General features: G+C 45.2%; 1 protein-coding gene across 1 annotated transcript in view; it reads left to right on the top strand.

Moving 5' to 3' along the window:
- Positions 1-19,539, top strand: part of LOC124805041 (mucin-19-like) — a 173,415-nt gene that overhangs the window by 68,089 nt on the left and 85,787 nt on the right. The gene's annotated exons all lie outside the window — the stretch shown is intronic.

Raw genomic sequence — 19,539 nt, forward strand, 5'->3', positions numbered from 1 at the left:
TGTAACTGTGAAACTGAGGTAACAATATACGAATGTCAATAGTACCTCTGTACTTTGTGATATAATATACCACCTACTTGAGAACGAAGTCTTCCGCGAACGCACTTACATGTAAAACATTCTTGCCGCGTCAGTTCGGAATAAAATCCCAAGCTTTCGACGATAGCCTCCATCGTCATAGTCATCTTTCTAAACGCTTGGTTCTCGGTGCTCCTACCCAACCTTTCCATCCCACATCCTTACCGGGACACTCTTCAACATTCCTACAGAGCTACAGTAAAATGAAGTGCTCTGTTCGACTGACTTTATTTTAAAAATATAGAACAACATTTTACTAAAAATATTTACGGCACCACCGCCTGTTTCAAATACTTTTAGAAAGATGTACATATGTTATACTCATAATTGTTTAGAAACAATGTTTGTATTATTTATTAATTATCCCGACTGAAGAGTGGAAGTGCACCGTTGCCAGACACACTTTCTCTAACGGGCGATGAAAAGATATGACAATAAAGAAAAAAAGGGGGGAAAACTTCTTTTTCTTCTTTCACTCTCTCCTCGAAAGTAACGAGGAGTGATCGAGTTTTAGCTTATTTTTGAGTAAGTGACTTTTCAGCCAAATGCCGAGCGACCCTATGGTGTGGCGTGGCTTCTCCCACTTGTGAATATTTGGGAGGGGTTTCAAATTCCGGTATTTGCCTTACGACCAGCACAGCCCTCCTGTAAATATCAGTCAGAATCAAATTTTAGTTAGCACTTGAAAGTACATCCTGGTTGCTTTGGAGTGCTGAAGGAGTACAACTGGTTCCAGGTACCAGCTGTCCTAAGTGCCTGTAGTAAAGCTCAGTGGCCAGCGTGCCAGGCTGCTATGCGGAGGACTCGGTTTCGATTCTCGGTACTGTCATTCATTTACCCTTCTTGGGAGGACCAGTACAGGGTTCACTCAACCTCCTGAGGCAACCTGAGAAGCTGCTTCAATGAGAAGTAGGGGGTTACAAGGTTAAGGCCGACAACGACCAGGAGAGCGGTGTGCTGGTCCCACACTCCTCCATACCGCAACCAATGATGTCGTTGGCAGAGAACGTCGTGGCCATCGGTCGCTCTCGATTAGCCCATCAAGGGTAGATCGGGAAGCTTTGTTTTGTGTGTGGTGGTCGGTTGCATGGAATCAGCGCACTAACTTCGGTTGACATGACAATGGCAGCAAGGACCTGTCCTATTTGGACCTGACCACACCGTGAATGGAGTTGTCTGTCAACGCGGTTTGTCCATTATATTTAGAAGGAGAGATACATGTCATGTGACATAGCGTATAAACTAGGGTTGTTGGTACGATATCGATATATCTACATCTACAGCCATACTTCGCAAGCCACCTGACGGTGTGTGGCGGAGGTTACCTTGAGTACCTCTATCGCTTTTCTGTTCTATTCCAGTCTCGTATTGCTCGTGGAAAGAAAGATTGTCGGTGCGCCTGTGTGGGCTCTAATCTCTGATTTTATCCTCATGGTCTCTTCGCGAGATATACGTAGGAGGGAGCAATATACTGTTTGACTTCTCGGTGAAGGTATGCTCTCGAAACTTCAACAAAAGCCCGTACCGTCTCTTGCAGAGTCTTCCACTGGAGTTTATCTGTCATCTCCGTAACGCTTTCGCGATTACTAAGTGATCCTGTAACGAAGCGCGCTGCTCTCCGTTGGATCTTCTCTGTATCTTCTATCAACCCTATCTGGTAGGGATCCTACACCGGTGAGCAGTATTCAAGCAGTGTTTTCTCAAAGAATGTGGATATATAACGTTACATTTTCCCCGATTTATCGATATAAAACGGCAGTATCGAGTGCCGATATGTTTGTTTTATTTTACATTTTTTTCACAATTTTCTGAAAATATTTGAAGTTGTTCGTTTGAAATTCTAGTAGGACATAATTTTACTTTCACTGTGAGGAGTCTTATTATTTCTTGCGCGTTCATCACATCTAGCAAGTGCATGTAGAACAAAAGAAGAACTCCAGCTGCACTGGGAGGTGGCGGTGTGAATGAAATTATAAGATTGCCGATATGAAGAGACAGTATACCAGTTGGGACAAAAAACAATTTTTAACACAACTACTGTGCTATTTCTTCACATCGGTATTTTTCAAAAACAAATGCTGAAAATGATGAACAAAAATCGAAATGACAAAATTGGTCGTTGTAGTGGGCGGAGACGTATGAGGGTAAATGCAGATGTAATCGGCGCTCGGCGCTACCAACACAAACTCCAACGTTTAGCTTCACCTCGCAATAATTATGACACTACAACCGCTGGGTCGCTGGCGTTTGCAGAATAATAGAGAATAAAAAAAAAAAACGGGAAGTCGACATGAAGTAAGTGTTCCGGACATAGCCAATATGTGACAAAACTTAACGATGGACCCATCAGTCATCTTTTATTGTGCCTCTTACATGCAGTTAACATTGTTAGCAAACTGGTTATCCCCAAGCGTGAACGTGCATCGCTTTCCTTTCGATTCTTGCTCTAATAGGGATCGGCAGGCTGCTAGCTTGTTGATGTCCAGAATAGCTAATAATAAATCACTGCCTAAATATGCAACTCTAAAACCAGCACTATATTTACAACATGAGACCGATATTTTATTAGAAGGTACGTCTATACTTTCCCTCCGATATATCGATAATATGTCCGATACATCGATAGCCGATAGTAACACGCTTTTAAATAGCGAGATATCGGATTCCCGACATTTTTAAAAATATCAGCAGTATTCTTGAAAAGAGCATAGCCCACCGGAGATGGAGACGAATGACAGGCAACGTCAATAAGACACAGTTCCGCACCCGACAGCAGCTGCTGTTGCTGCGAGTGAACGAAGGCCTATCTCAACCAGTTTCCGAGCAAACATTGGGCGAAACACAGAAACCAGATAGTAACTGCCTGGAGGTGGTCCGACCGTAATTTGTGGAGGCTGGAGTCAGGCTGGACGCAGTTCTGTGTTGTTTTGGGAGTGTTCCACATACCGCCGCTTGGGCTCAATCATTTTGAATACCATGAACGTCAACCAGGGTGTTTATTTCAACATTCTCGATGATCTAGTTGTGTCCTTCCTTATACATTTTCATGGTGCGATGACAATAATGATGATGATGATGATAATAATACCGATCATGGTGGTGGTGATTAGTGTTTTAGGGCGCTGAATGGCGGGGTCATCGGCACTTTCATGGTGAGTGTTCTGTGGGCACTGATATCTTCCAAAAATTATGACAGCTGCGTTCACATGGCTGCAGACATACGTCTGACGTACACTCGGGCACCCTACCCCATGTCGACTGTTCCCCAAATCACCCGATCTTAAACCCATAAAAATGTTTGGGACTGTTTGGAACAGCGAGTGAAATGTAGCAGCCAACATCCCTGGGATCGCTAATCAATGAGGGAATTCATCTGGATATGGAATACCTCAAACATAATTGTGGACACTCTTCCTCAACGAACTGAGTACATTATCAAGGTTAAAGGCAGTGTGACGCTGTATTAGCATGGCTTTTCCTAGGGTTTACAGTGTGCTTACCTTAGTTTAGTGGCGGCGGTTTCGCAAAACGAGACGCAGCTAATAGCTCAAAAGTCTGCATTTGTTCGACAGATAGTCAATTTCAGAAACTTAGGGAATCCGAGTTGTTCAGCTCGAGAATGGTTTGTCTGTGATCTGTGTTAGCGACATGATTTATTGGCATCTATGACAACCGCACATGGCACAGAATGCCACTTATTACTGCAGGGTTGTAATTTCAAGACTTTGTTCTGCTTCTTCTGTAGTGGGATAGCGTTGTCTGGAGGAGATCTATCTCCAGCAACTACAGCCGGAGACCAACGCTGAAGTAATCTACGAGAAGGACGCAATTTATCAAGTGAAGCTCCACTTAAAATTCCGTGGATTTTTGTTCAGGGAGGAAGGAATTTGTTATTTTCTTTCATCGTAGCTAATACTGTCGTCTGAGAATTGTTTTCAGCAACATGTGTCCCTGACTTGATGAACAAAGGTGAACAAATTACAGCGTAAAGAGCTAAAAGACAACCTGAGTCATCCTCTGTGAATTTGTCTCCAAAGACTGGGCATACCTGGTAGAAAATTTGGTGCAGTTCTACGAGTTTAACGACAAAATCTGTGCTAATCATAAAACAGCTGCGTACATTCTGACCACGACTTATTACCTGTTGCGATGTGGGTAGGTATCGATACTTGTGTTTCGATACCTATTGTACTCTTATTCTATGGCTACCAATTAATCGATAATTGGTATCAGAAACATCAAAGTATCGCTATATAAAGTGTCGAATGGGTTTGAACAAACTAATTACCTTTCACTACTAGTTGCACTAGAATTAAAATGAATTCAGGACCTATATTCTAACACGATTCCACTACTAAATAACAAACAGCATATGCAGTCTATGATAAACCTATCAGATTTCAACAGCGTGCACCAATAATATTATAAATGCATCCGTAACTTGGAAAAAGTTATGGTATTCATTTTGTGCTCAAGTTGGGTCACGCAGATATTGTGTAGTTTGGATATTTTGTCTTAAATTACAATTGAATGCTTTTATCTTGAAGTAAAAAGTTATAAAAATTGCACTTAAGGACAGCAAACAAAATAGTCCCAGGCTATATTTTGTATGCAGTTGGCGTATTTGCCACTTAGTGGTAACGTCAGTATTTGATTTTATACTCAAGTTGATACACGAAAATGACATATAACTTCTAATTTCGTATTTTGTGTTACACAAAAACTTAGAAATACATAAGCATAAAATATATTTCGATAATGAGGGTACCGATACTTTTATGTTTATATTATCGAAGTGTTTATGCAGTATCAGGTATCAGTATTGGTACCAATTTCGTATTAGTACGTCCCTACAAAATCGGCTACAGGCAGCATTATAATATAGCCACAAAGCCTTTCGCGACAGATTTATTGCTATGATCTCTGTGTACTTGCTGTGTATTATAAAAAATTGTGCGTGTGTGTGTGTGTGTGTGTGTGTGTGTGTGCTTTCCTGTACCACATCTCCTAAGCCACTGGACCGATTTCAGCCAAACTTAGTATACATATCTCTTGCTGTTAAACATCAGTCACTGTGGCGGTCTTCAGTTCCCTAGAACTTAGAATTACTTAAACCTAACTAACCTAAGGACATCACACACATCCATGCCCGAGGCAGGATTCGAACCTGCAACCGTAGCGGTCGCGCGGCTCCAGACTGTAGCGCCTAGAACCGCTCGGCCACTCCGGCCGGCTGTGGCGGTAACAACCACCTATCTACCCTAGTTCAGGGGATATGGCTTAAACACTGAGATTCGTGAACAAGATGTCGGATCATGCATGAAGTTTTAATACATTTATTGTTTACTACTAAGACATTCCTACAGTCGAGTCGACTTGAAGAAATCCCTGAGACCTGGTGCGATTCTAACAGGTTTCAACTGCGAAGCGTAAAGGGGTGTAAGCGAGAACAGTAGCCGTTTATAGAGCTATGACGAGGCGTTGTCATAGAGGCGTTTACGAAATCGCGTTGTAGACACGAGAAGCAGCTGCACGCGGCGTGCAGAAACTGTTTTATAATTTCAAAGGTATTTCACGAGTGCATAGAAATAAAATTTTTTCAGTGCTACACGACAAACAGAGTAAACTTTTGTTTCCGTTTCTACCGAAAAACTGGCAAAATGGATACCACTGAAATGCCGGGTTAGCAGCTAGTTCTCTATAAAAATCCGTGTTTCTATAATATACACCCCTGTCCTCGTAAGAAAAAGGCAACAAACTGTTGAAGAAGCACCGGAATCAGAAAGCTGTACCTGGTGCAGTACTGCCCGCCTTCAGCCCCGCAGGTTTTCTTAGAATATTCCATTTGACTATGGCAACAGCTACGTGGAACAGCCTACTCGAACCGTTTCCCAATGACGTACCGAATATCAGCGCGACACAAAGTACAGAAATCTGGAAAAATCCGTTGTTGCCGAACACACCCTCATGAATAAGCATAAAATCTTCTTTGAGCAGGCACGGATTCTAGTCCACGCTTTAAACTACAGGAAATAAACTGCCAAAGAAGCTGTGGAAAGAAGAAGGTGAGTTAGAAACTTCAATAGAGGTACAGGCTATACGCCCTGCAAGGCATGGATGCGTGCGCATGATACCGAGAGACTCGACAGGTTTATTTTTTGTACTTTTAATTTTCTGTGTATAATGGGCCGTCCTGGTCATGACCCATGGCAGTCAGGAACGTCTCAGCCACACAGCAGGCGAGCAGGCAGCCGGACGGAGGGACAACCAACTGTCAGCACTGTGAAGTCCCGGCAGTTGTTTCACAACCAAAGGAAACCTGCCGAAAAACGTCGTCAGAACCGGATAGTGGAAATCATCATCATCATCATCATCTTCTTCTTCTTCTTCTTCTTCTTCTTCTTCTTCTTCTTCTTCTTCTTCTTCTTGTTTTACTGCATTTGAAGGATTCAGCCTCTTGCATATTCCAATTACAGCCTATCCACCTCTTTGTAGTCTGCTGGGATCCTTTGTGGCTAGCAGTTCACTACATGTTTTCATGTTCCTGCATCCTACCGATATTTTCTACGTATTTTACCTTTTTTTGTTATCAGTTCGTTACACGAATACATTCTCAACTCAGTTCTTATATCGTTATTTTTATATGATCTCTCAGACCGCAGTTCAATGGCCTGTATACGCGTTTCGTCTCGCTTTTGTGGACTTCGCAACATTAAACCTCACGTCAAAACAGGTGTAGGCGTATTTTTTTTTCTTTTCGGATCTTGTCGCCAAGAATTTATAGTATTGTATCATAAATCCTCTAATTTTTACTTAACTTTCTGTGTATGTTATTTGTACGCTGAAAGATTACGTCACAACCTACTAAGGTGGAATGGGAAATTCGTTCTAAAACATAACCACTTTACGTACAGGTAAAATTATTTGGTCGTCAGCAAAGATATAGTGTTCATCTAATTATCTGGTTCCAGTTCAGTGCCTTGACTGATCTTGGTTTTGCAGTGCATAACAATATCAAAGTAACTATCAGTGTAGGTGATGAGCTGCATCCTTGTCTCTGTTAGCTACTAGAGTTTGTCTTCCCGTGATCTGTGTTATTACGTTTTTTTGTATCTTGATGTGGACTTTTAATAAGTTTTGGCGTATCGTTGTGTTTCAGTAAAAATATCGGCTTAACTGGTAGGGACCTTTCTAGTAGTCTACAGGATGAAAAGTATTTAAACCGACAAACTCTGGGAGGTTGTAGGGGACATCGAAACAAATATTTTTCCCTAATGTAATTTTTCTATGAGGAGTATTTAAACCGGTGGAGGCCATATTAAGATCTTCAGTTGTTAGAGGGTGTATTACGCTCTTCTGTTGTAGGCAACTGCTGTCCACGAGTGTAGTAGTGCATTGTCTCTGTTTAGTAATGGAGCGATACACCTGGAGTGAGTACACTGATATGGTTGGTGCGTACTGCGTAGCGCACCAAAATGGACGAGCTGCACAGCGGGTTTATCAACAACAGTATCCTAATCGCCGTATCCCGCATCATGCGACCTTTGCTGCTGTGTACCAACGTCTGCGTGAGACCGGGTCATTTAGCAGATTACCTGGACAGAGACGCCGTCGCACGGTAAGAACGCTGCAACTTGAGGAAGCTGTCTTGCAGCATGTGGAGCGGGATCCTTCAATCAGCACTCGTGCAACTGCACGTAACATGGGGACGAATCAGACGAATGTAAGAACGGTCCTTCGAGAGCAATTGTTACGTCCATTTCACTTACAGAGTGTACACAACCTGGAACCAGTTGATTATCCACCCGCCGGCCGAAGTGGCCGTGCGTTTAAAGGCGCTGCAGTCTGGAACCGCAAGACCGCTACGGTCGCAGGTTCGAATCCTGCCTCGGGCATGGATGTTTGTGATGTCCTTAGGTTAGTTAGGTTTAACTAGTTCTAAGTTCTAGGGGACTAATGACCTCAGCAGTTGAGTCCCATAGTGCTCAGAACCATTTGATTATCCACCCAGAGCACAGTTTTCGCAGTGGTACCTGGGAGACTGTGAAATGCATCCTACATTTCCGTCGTCTGTGTTGTTTACCGATGACGCAACGTTCGGGTGTGATGCACATTTCGCATGCTTGGAGTGAGGATAACCCACATGCCACGGTTACTAGCGCTCATGAAGTGCGGTTCTTCGTTAATGTGTGGGTCGATGTTGTTGGGGACTGTTTAACTGGGCCGTATCTGCTACCTGGGCCATTAAATGGCAGGCACTATTACAATTTTCTCACCAGAGCATTTCCAGAATTTCTGGAAAACGTCCCGCTCCCTACAAGGCAACGCATGTGGTTCCAACATGACGGGGCGCCGGCACATTTCAGTCGTCGTGTGCGTCGATTCCTGGACCGACGGTTCCCAGAAACGTGGATTGGCAGAGGTGGCCCTGTACCATAGCCTGCTCGATCCCCAGATATGTCCCCTCTGGGCTTTTCTGTGGGTTTCATTAATTTGTCGCCAGAGAGATCTTCCTCTACCGGTTTAAACACTCCTCATAGGAAAAAATGACATCAGGGAAAAATATTTGTTTTGATGTTCCCTACAACCTCCCAGAGGTTGTCGGTTTAAATACTTTTCACCCTGTATAAAACTAATATTTTTCCATAGTTAAAGCAGTAACTACTTTTTGTGTACGATTCGTCCTCTACCACTTATAGTTGCTGCAAGACCACTTCCCAAACCTGCCCAGTTCCACTGCCAGTGAGACGGCTGTGTTTTTAAGACGACTGTTGATTAATCGTACGTGTAGTTTCTGACAGCTTTTAAGAAGACTTATTCCACGATAGTTTTCGAAATTATATTACCATTACCTTTCTTATAAAGCAGCATTACTTCAACTGTTGTCCTCGATTGAGGGACTACCTCCCTTTGCCAGCAACATTATGTATAGTTCCTTGAATGAACCTCCACATTTTAGTACTCTTGAGACTTCCATTCTAGGACGATACATCCGAAACAAAAAATGTGAAAGCTTAGCGTTTGTGGAGTGAATTTGTGCAAAGAGAGAAGACGATGATTGCTCTACATGCAGTGCACCCCTGTCGTGTCCCGCTGCTGCAGACGAGAGTATCCGTTACGATATACCGTAGTGAAACAAAAGACGCTGCGAGGGAGGTTTCTTTGTAATTTCTCGTCGTAGGGGACACTATAACATCTGTTACACGTGAGTGGCTGCGTCACTGATTCGATTGTGGGTCACTTTCCTGAGGACAAATGGTGGTTATCGTGGAATGCTCGGATTTTTATAGAGAAATAGAGCGAGTGTACCGAAAACGTCTGATACATTTTTTCCTGGTATCTGGTCACAGACTTGCCGGATAGTCGCACCCACTGACTCTGCAGGCCCTCAGCTGTCAACTGAGAAGCCCGCCTGCCGGCCACGGCAACGCCTGTGAGCTGCCGCCGCCTCCTCCGCCGCGGCCGCCGCCACTCGAAATTTCCTGCGCCTCCACCGCCGCCTCCTCCCCCTCCTCCTCCTCCTCACGGCCCCGCCGCCCGTTCCTCCGCTATAATATTTTGAGAAGCAATTTCCGCAGCGATCTAAAGGAGAAGAAGCAGGCGGCGCCTACTAGCCGTCGCGCAGACGTCGGCAGGCTCGCAGCCCGGCCGCGGCGAGTCGCGGTTCGCCAGACGGCTAGTAGCGCAGTCGGCTCACAATAATGAAACCGCCGGGCGTTATTTCCTGTCGCCTGTCATGTATGCAACCCAAATGGCAGGCGCGGCGCGCGGGGCCGTCGCCTCGCAGGCGCGCAGCTGGCGGGCGGCGCCGCAAGTTTATCTGGGTCCGGCCGCCACAGCGCCGTCACACAGCTGGTGGCATCGCCTCCTGCCTTAGCGTCCAACAAGCAAACGAATAAAGAGACGTACCGTTGAAAGTGACGAGATAACGTTTTGCTGACGGTCTCAGGGATTAACTACAGCGAAAGAAACGTTGTCTACGACTTGTACAGAAAACAGATAACTGTTATAAGAGTACATTGTAGATTAGATGAGTCGACTGAATAACTAATGAGGAGTTACTCAATTGAACTGGAAAAAGGAAACTTGTGGCTACTAAGGAAATACGAGGTTAAATACAACACTGAAATAGGTTCGAGAACCATTTTGATATTTCTTTCTCCAAATCGATATGATTTTCAGAATACGGCAGTAAATAATGAGATTGTCAAGTAGTTTTCCTATGAGACAGGAATTCTATACAAATTACGGCTGGTTAAGTGATCTCAGAGACAGACGGAAAAAGGATACCAGATTGCATTACGAACGCAGAATTATTCTGGGAGATCAAGGAAAGACATACAGCGGGTGGGCACACACATGGACACATCAGGAACATAACACATTAGCATGGCTAATGCGATGTAGGAAAATAGCTGGAATTCAAAACAGCATCCAGGAGTCTCGAAACATAAATGCAGGTCCTGTGTAATTTTCAAGGGTGTGTTATACCATTCTTCCTGCAGAATAGTGGCAGGCTCAGTTACCGATGGTGGAGGTGGAGAGCAGTTACACATCCTTCACTCCGTAGCACACCATAAAGATTAAACAATACTGAGATATGGTGATCGTGGTGGCCAAGGCAGAGGCGAAAATCCAACCACGTGCTCACAAAATCAGTGCTGGATGATGCACGGTGCGTGAACATCCGCCGTGCCGTCTTGGAACACAGCTTCGCCATTGAGGAAGAAACAATGGCCACGTAATCAAAAATGTTCAAATGTGTGTGAAATCTTACGGGACTTAACTGCTAAGATCTTCAGTCCATAAGCTTACACACTACTTAACCTAAATTATCCTAATGACAAACACACATGGCCGTGCGGTTCTAGGCGCGTCAGCCCGGAACCGCGCGACCGCTACGGTCGCAGGTTCGAATCCTGCCTCGGGCATGGATGTGTGTGATGTCCTTAGGTTAGTTAGGTTTAAATAGTTCTAAGTTCTAGGGGACTGATGACCTTAGATGTTAAGTCCCATAGTGCTCAGAGCCATTTGACAAACACACACACCCATGCCCGAGGGAGGACTCGTACCTCCGCCGGGATCAGCGGCACAGTCCATGACTGCAGCGCCCCAGACCGCTCGACTAACCCCGCGCGGCGCCACGTAATCCTTGGCAGTAATTCGACCTTGCCGAGCGACCCATGGGGCCCATGGATAAGACGATATGCTTCAGCAAAGCATCACCGCACTCTCGCCGTGTTTCACTCTTCGGACGTAAACTCGGTCAGAAGTTGAAAACTTTGAAAAACAAGATTCATCTGACCAAATGACTTCCTTTCACTGATACACAGTCCAAGTTTTGTAGAGCTCCGGCTCCAAATTCTCTTGTAACAGGCATTTGTGTCACTGACGAGTGGCTTTGGAAGTCCAGCTAGCCTTGAAATTCTTTGTTCGTGCATATCCCATCTTATTTGTTCGGTGCTGTCCCGAGTGCGACATTGTTCTGCAGTGACTTTTACAGCTGTCGTCTCTTAGTTTTCGTCAAAATTCTCTTCAATGACCGTGCGTCACGACCACTCAACACACACTTTCGTCTGCGTTGTGAATTACTCGATGATGCTTTTCCGCTTTCTCTGTATGCAGCAAAAATCTTCGATAGCGTGCCTCTTGAAGCAAGAAACACTTCGTCTCCCTTGCTTACTAAATCACCCACCATACGTATACTAACAAGTTGCCAATGTCTGAACTCAGTTAGCTGGGACATAAATGCGCTCATATCTCCACAGAACACCGTCCCGCCCACGACTGGCACGGCAACGTATTGAAGAATGTGCACAGGTACTGTCCGTGTTCAGACACAAACAGTGCAGCTTGCAGGTGTAGCTAGCAAATAAATGCTTTCCTAACTGTCATTCGTTATTAAGTCCAGATTATACCTCGTCAACGATGCACCAAAGTGATAATCATTACTAATACTGTTCCTTTCCGAAGAAAACAACATTCATTGAAGCGATAAAATTGTTTCGTGGTAGATTACACAGACACACACAAGAAAATGACGAGACTGGGACGCTACCGCTGCTGCGCAGGTTTGTAAAGCTTTGAGAAGCGCGCCGCATTAGAGCAGTGGGGTACTACAGCTAGTGACGCTTCCCCTGAAGCGTGAAGGTAGGCCGGCCCGGCGCACAGCACGGTCCACACGGCACGCCTGGCGGCGGGTGACGCTTCGCCGCCTGCCACTGATCAGCACTATTCGCATAACGTAACGATCGTAGCGCGGCCATCGGAATTAGACAGCCATTGTAGTCCCGTGTGACGGCCCAATGGCCGTCGACGTGGCGCACAAAAGATTCCACTCTGTTATCGAATCGCAGTGTACGAGTCCAGTGCACACGCGCCCCACAACCTCGTGATCTATCTTTCTTTTGTATGTGATACCTTCTGCCATCTTCACTCCGACTTGCCCTTTAGGAAAAGCTGCAGAATTGAGTAAATGTGGGACTAGAGGTTATAATTACTACGTCTGTTACGAATATTAATGATGTGTCATGGAATCGGGTGGCACCAAAATGGTTCAAATGGCTCTAAGCACTATGGGACTTAGCATCTGAGGTCATCAGCCCCTAGACTTAGAAATACTGAAACCTAACTGACCTAAGGACATCACACGCATCCATGCCCGAAGCAGGATTCGAACCTGCGAACATAGCAGCAGCGCGGTTCCGGACTGAAGCGCCTAGAACCGCTCGGCCACAGCGGCCGGCTGGCACCAAGAAAATCCTGGTAAGTGTGAGTAGGGATCGCGCACTGAGGATTCCGTAGGAACTTAATTATGTACGTAGACAGTTCATCGGTCTCGGTAATTGAGAACCTCGACGATCTTTGTCTGTTATCGATGCTGATACGGGAAAGATATCGCTCCCAGGAAATCCAGGACACTCGACAATGTTAATTTTTAGTTTTAAGTTTAAATTTTTTGCGTAATTTCGCATTCGCTATTGTAATTTCTCATTTTTTTATTAGTTATATTAACATGCTATGCTAACTGGCAACTGGAGATGCGTTGAGTTCATTTGCACTCGTTCCTGTTGCGATCACTGATGAGATTTGACGGAAGTGTCCAGAGCCGCGCGGTTACAGTCGCCGTGGCACGGTTCGCGCGGCTGCGGCTCCTCCCGCCGGAGGTTCGAATCCTCCCTGAGGCATGAGTGTGTGTGTTGTCCTCAGCGTAAGTTAAAGTTAGTTTACGTAGTGTGTAAGTCTAGGAACCAATTACCTCAGCAGTTTGGTCCCTTATCAATTCACACACATTTTTTGACGTCTCCAGAGAAGGAAACGGTACACGAAGCCGGCCACGTGCTACGGTTGTTACGCAGACCTCGAATTATTACATGGAACACTTCAATTGCTATTTTGTAGGATATCGGAATCTACAGTAGGCCCTGAGATGTTCGACAGATAACGAACGCAATGTAACTTTGTAATGTCAAGAAACATTTTATGTGATATAATTACAAATTAGCAATTTTCTCGTTTTCCCAATACTTTTACTGTGAAATATTGCTTCTACCCTAATTTCATGATTCTACGTCAACGGGAAGTAGCCTAAGGTTTTGATGCATGACTTTGCAAGTAACAAACAACTCACGTATTTTGATTGCGAAATTTTCACCACACCAGGGGATCGTAGAGCGTAGTATGTGACATGAATTTCAACTTGCTGCCTCTAACCGTTCCGGAGAAACAGTCAGACAACGAAGTGATACTATAAGGGTTCCGTTCTTACGTACTGAGGTATGGAACTGTCAAAATGGATAGCTTAGTTGCGCCGAGACCCATGGTGTTGGCTGTACGCGGCTACTGCGTTGTGTGGTGGCGCCTTACCTTCCACCATGTGCAATCGACGTACATCTCTATAATCTCCTCCGTTATTACCGAAAGAGAATTTTAGTTATTGTAAGGACGTTGCTGATAATGTAACAGTCCGGAAATAACAAAAACGCATGCTCACGGAGCGCTACTGGGTATACGAAGGAGGTCCATAGCGAGTGGAACTCCCCTTTTTCTGGTGACGGGCGATATTAAACCTATCGTTTTCACCAATTGGCTACCTTCACTGTACATTGCGCGTTACCGAATGTCACTGGTGCGGAAGCGTTAGTAGCGCAAGAGCGTTTGCATTCCTAAACGACTTTGCCGGCCAGTGTGGCCGAGCGGTTCTAGGCGCTACAGTCTGGAGCCGCGCGACCGCTACGGTCGCAGGTTCGAATCCTGCCTCGGGCATGGATGTGTGCGATGTCCTTAGGTTAGTTGGGTTTAGGTAGTTCTAAGTTCTAGGGGACTGATGACCTCAGATGTTGAGTCCCATAGTGCTCAGAGCCATTTGAGCCATCCCTAAACGATGCTTCACGTATTTATGAGAATTAATGTTCGCCTATTACGCAAACAAGTCATGTTTACTGTTACTCAGACACGTTCCGATAGATTTGTGCCACCATCAGTCGCTATTTTTATTCAGTTCTGTGAAGTGCAAGCATGCTCTGAGTATCGGTAACAATTATACTAATAAAATTAAACGCAATGGTTCAAATGGCTCTGAGCACTATGGGACTCAACTTCTAAGGTCATCAGTCCCCTAGAACTTAGAACTACTTAAATCTAACTAACCTAAGGACATCACACACATCCATGCCCGAGGCAGGATTCGAACCTGAGACCGTAGCGGTCGCGCGGCTCCAGACTGTAGCGCCTAGAACCGCTCGGCCACTCCGGCCGGCAATTAAACGCAATATTTTTATGTCTTTTGTGATTATTACTGTGGTGTCACCGCCAGACACCACACTTGCTAGGTGGTAGCCTTTAAATCGGCCGCGGTCCGTTAGCATACGTAGGACCCGCGTGTCGCCACTATCAGTGATTGCAGACCGAGCGCCGCCACACGGCAGGTCTAGAGAGACGTCCTAGCACTCGCCCCAGTTGTACAGCCGACTTTACTAGCAATGGTTCACTGACAAATTACGTTCTCATTTGCCGAGACGATAGTTAGCATAGCCTTCAGCTACGTCATTTGCTACGACCTAGCAAGGCGCCATTATCATTTGCTATTTATCTTGTGATGCATGTACCGTCCGACCGATGTTCACCAATTATGGATTAAAGTTAAGTATTCCAGCAGCTATGTACCTTTTTTACTAGACTCAACTCCTTTAACTGTTCCAGACCTCACGACAGCCTGCGTGAGCTTAAACGCGTGCCTTTCGGCTACCCGTCATTGTGGATTGGCTGTCTTGCCAGTCCACAACAATTACCTTAATCTCTACAATGTTAGTCTTTGTATGATCTCCTTTATATTCTTATATAGCTTTGCATTTGAAATGAAATTATGTTTGTTGAAGGTTTGTTGCAGTTGGCAACAACGTAAAGAAGATCCTACAGAGCTTAACACTCTACGGAATGAACTAATAAGCACAATAGAACAAAAAAATTATGGTTAATTTTCTTTCCAATGATGATTGCTTAAAATGTAATTGCATTTTACAGAGCTGAAGATGTAGAGACATGTTGAAACGTATTTCACGAACAATAACGATTATTGTTTTGCGGAATAGGCGCAACTGAACTTCCATAATTTAGTCGCAATCACCGCTTCTGTTAGAGCTTCTGTAATCTGCAAACCCTTTATACGTCCCTTTTCATGAAACAGGCACAAGGCGTCAGACTTGTTGAGAAGGATGGAGGCGAAGCTGATTCCATTTTGAATGCGAGAGAAACCTAGCTGGCACTCCGGTGCAGGAGTCACTCCTCCCATCGCAACAACGGAGGCCGTCTTTCCGTACGGACATTCCAAAACAATATTCGATACAATATTTGGCATCGACACCAGTATCTAAATTGACGCTGATACTTCAATAATATCGGGAAAAAGAATCGATATTGATAGTATCGCAACGCATTGTTTGACTTTCTTTGTATTCTGATATAGTTCATTACATGCCTTCATAACCGAGGTCACAAACGCAGGCTTGTACTTTTCCACTCGCCTCGGACGTAAGCCAGTTTGAAATCTGGTGGTGGATGAAATTTTCACTGCCAGTATTTGGGCAGCAAGGGGGGTTGAGGTGGTGGTGGAATTCCCAAACCATCTTTGCGCCAGCGTCATGGCTTAAATTCCAAGCCTGCTCTGCTGTGTCTCACCAAGTGAGGGCATGTGGACCTGTTCCACATCTACATCTACATACATACTCCGCAAGTCATCGTACAGTGCGTCGAGGATAGTGTCCTGTACCACAACTAGTCGTCTCCATTCCTGTACCACTCGCAGACAGAGCGATTGAAAAACGACTCCGTATGGGCTCTAATTTCTCGTATCTTGTTTTCGTGGTCCGTACGGGAAATGTATGTTGGCGGCAAAAGGATCATTCTGCAGTCAGCTTCAAAGGCCGATTCTCTATTCCCAGTAGTGTTCTTCGAAATGAACGTCGACTTCCCTCCAGGAATTCCTAATTTGAGCTCCCGAAGTATATCCGTAACACTTGCATGCTGATCGAACCTACCGGTAACAAATCTAGCAATATGCCTCTGAATTGCTTCGATGTCTTCTTTCAATCCGATCTGGTACGGATCCCAAACACTCGAGCAGTACTCAAGAAGAGATCGCACTAGCGTCCTGTATGCGGTCTCCTTTGCAGATGAACTACACTTTCCTAAAATTCTCCCTATCACAATCCTCGTATGCTCGTTCCATTTCATATCGCTTCGCGACGTTACGCCCAGACATTTAAACAACGTGACTGTGTCAAACAGGTCACTGCAAATGCTGTATCAGAACATTATGGGTTCGTTTTTCCTACCCATTCGCATTAAGTTACATTTTTCTAAAATAAGAGCCAGCTGCCATTCATCACACCAACTAGAAATTTTGTCTAAGTTGTCTTGAATGAACCTACAATCACTAACTTTTGACACTTTCCTGTACGCCACAGCATCATCAGCGAACAACCGCAGGTTGCTGCCCACCCTGTCTGCCAGATCATTCACGCATATAGAAAATAGCAACTGTCCTATCACACTTGCCTGGGGCACTCCTAATGTTACACCTGTCTCCAATGAACAACATACCGGGTTCTATCACTTATGAAGTCTTCGAGCCACTCACGTATCTGGGAGCTGTTCCGTGTGTATGTATCTTTGTTAACAGTCTACAGTGGTATACCGTGTCGAATGCTTTTCGGAAATTTAGAAATATGGAATCTGCCTCCTGCCCTTCATCCAGAGTCTGCAGTATACCGTGCGAGAAAAGAGCAAGCTGCGTTTCGCACGAGCGATGCTTTCTAAAGCCACACTGGTTTGTGGACATGAGGTTTTCGCTCTTTACGATATGTTTTATATTATAACTCAGAAAATGCTCTAGAATTCTGCAGCAAATCGATGTTAAGGACATTGGTTTGTACTATGGCGGGTCCGTTCTTTTATTCTTTTCATATACAGGAGTCATCTGCGCATTTTTTTTCAGTCGCTTGGCACTTTACGCTGGTCGAGAATTCGCGGTAAATGCAAACTAAGTAAGGGGACAATGACGTAGAGAATTTTTTGTAAAACTCAACTGAGATTTTATCCGGATCTCGAGAATTATGTAACTCTTTCAATTGTTTCTCTACTCGAGGGATGCTTACTACTATGTCTTCCACACGGAACTCTGTGCGATAATCAAACGACGATACGTATACACGATTCTCCAGCGTGAAAGATTTATTAAACGCAGAATTGATGACGACCCGTCCAGCGGATGGGAACGTTAAGCTCGGCAGCCCCTTCCGCGCTGATCAAGATCAGTAGCTTATGTGCCGGCACTGTGTTTCACTCTCACCCACAACAACACTAACCCAATACCACACTCTACAAGTTCTCACAGTAGTCGTCCACACAACAAAGATACACACTTCACTCTTCATAACAAGTCGGGATAAGACAACGGTAAACCACCTTCAGTAGAACCTTGTCATGAGCGGCGGTGCATGATTCCTGCATACGCTCCCTTTTGCTCATTCGCTGAGTATGAGACTGTGTGTTGTGTCATGTTATGCAGTTCTTTAAAACGAAACGACTGACTTACAAAACAAGGCGAAATACAGGAATTACAAGGATCAAATGCAAATATAATCAGTAACTCACAAATATTCCAACCACAAGAAAAACGTGGGTCTTGAGATATACACACATAAAAAAATGTTTTGCATCACCTCGGTTGCGAGAGTTCCGGAACCTGAGCAGGAAACTGGAACAGAGATCAACATCAGTATCTTTTCCGCCATTTTTATTGCTCATGAAAACCACACATTGCATGTTGTACCACTATACAGTAAGACCTACAGAGGTGGTGGTCCAGAGTGCTGTACATACCAGTACCTCTGATACCCAGTAGCACGTCCTCTTGCATTGATGCATGGCTGTATTCGTCGTGGTATTCTATCCACAAGTTCATCAAGGCACTGTTGGTCCAGATAGTCCTACTCTATCCCAGGCACGTTCGATAGAGTTCATGTCTGGAAAACATGCTGGCCACTTTAGTCGAGCGATGTCGTTATCCTGAAGGAAGTCATTCACAGGATGTGCCCGATAGAGACACGAATTATCGTCCATGAAGACGAATGCCTCGCCAATACGCTGCCGATATGGCATTCACGTACTGTACAGCCGTTACGGCGCTTTCCATGGCGACCAGAGGCGTACGTCGGCCCCACATAATGCCACCCCAAAACAGCAAGGAACCTCAATCTTGCTGCACTCGCTGGACAGTGTTTCTAAAGCGTTCAGCCTGACCGGGTTGCCTCCAAACACGTCTCGGACGATTTCCTGGTTGCAGACATATGCAACACCCATCGGCGTGATGCCAATCCTGAGTGGTCCATTCGGCATGTTGTTGGGCCCATCGGTACCGCGTTGCATGGTGTCGTGGTTGCAAAGATGGGCCTCGCCATGGTCGTCGGGAGTGAAGTTGCGTATCATGCGGCCCTATTGCGCACAGTTTGAGGCGTAACACGACGTCCTATGGCTGCACGAACAGCATTATTCAACATGGTGACGTTGCTGTCGGGGTTCTTCCGAGCCATAATCCGTAGGTAGCCGTCATCCACTGCAGTAGTAACCCTTGGGCGGCCTGAGCGAGGCATGTCATCGACAGTTCCTGTCTCTCTGTATCTCCTCCAAGTCAGAACAACATTGCTTTGGTTCATTCCGAGACGACTGGACACTTCCCTTGTCGAGAGCCCTTCCTGGCACAAAGTAACAATGCGGACGCGATCGAACCGCGGTATTGACAGTCTAGGCATGGTTGAACTACAAACAACACAAGCCGTGTACCTCCTTCCTGGTGGAATGACTGGAACTGACCGGCTATTGTACTCCCTCCGTCTCATAGGCGCTGCTCATGCAAGGTTGTTTACATCTTGGGTCGGGTTTAGTGACATCTCTGAAAAGTCA

This window comes from Schistocerca piceifrons, chromosome 7, assembly GCF_021461385.2.
Source record: "Schistocerca piceifrons isolate TAMUIC-IGC-003096 chromosome 7, iqSchPice1.1, whole genome shotgun sequence".
Lineage (NCBI taxonomy): Eukaryota > Metazoa > Arthropoda > Insecta > Orthoptera > Acrididae > Schistocerca > Schistocerca piceifrons.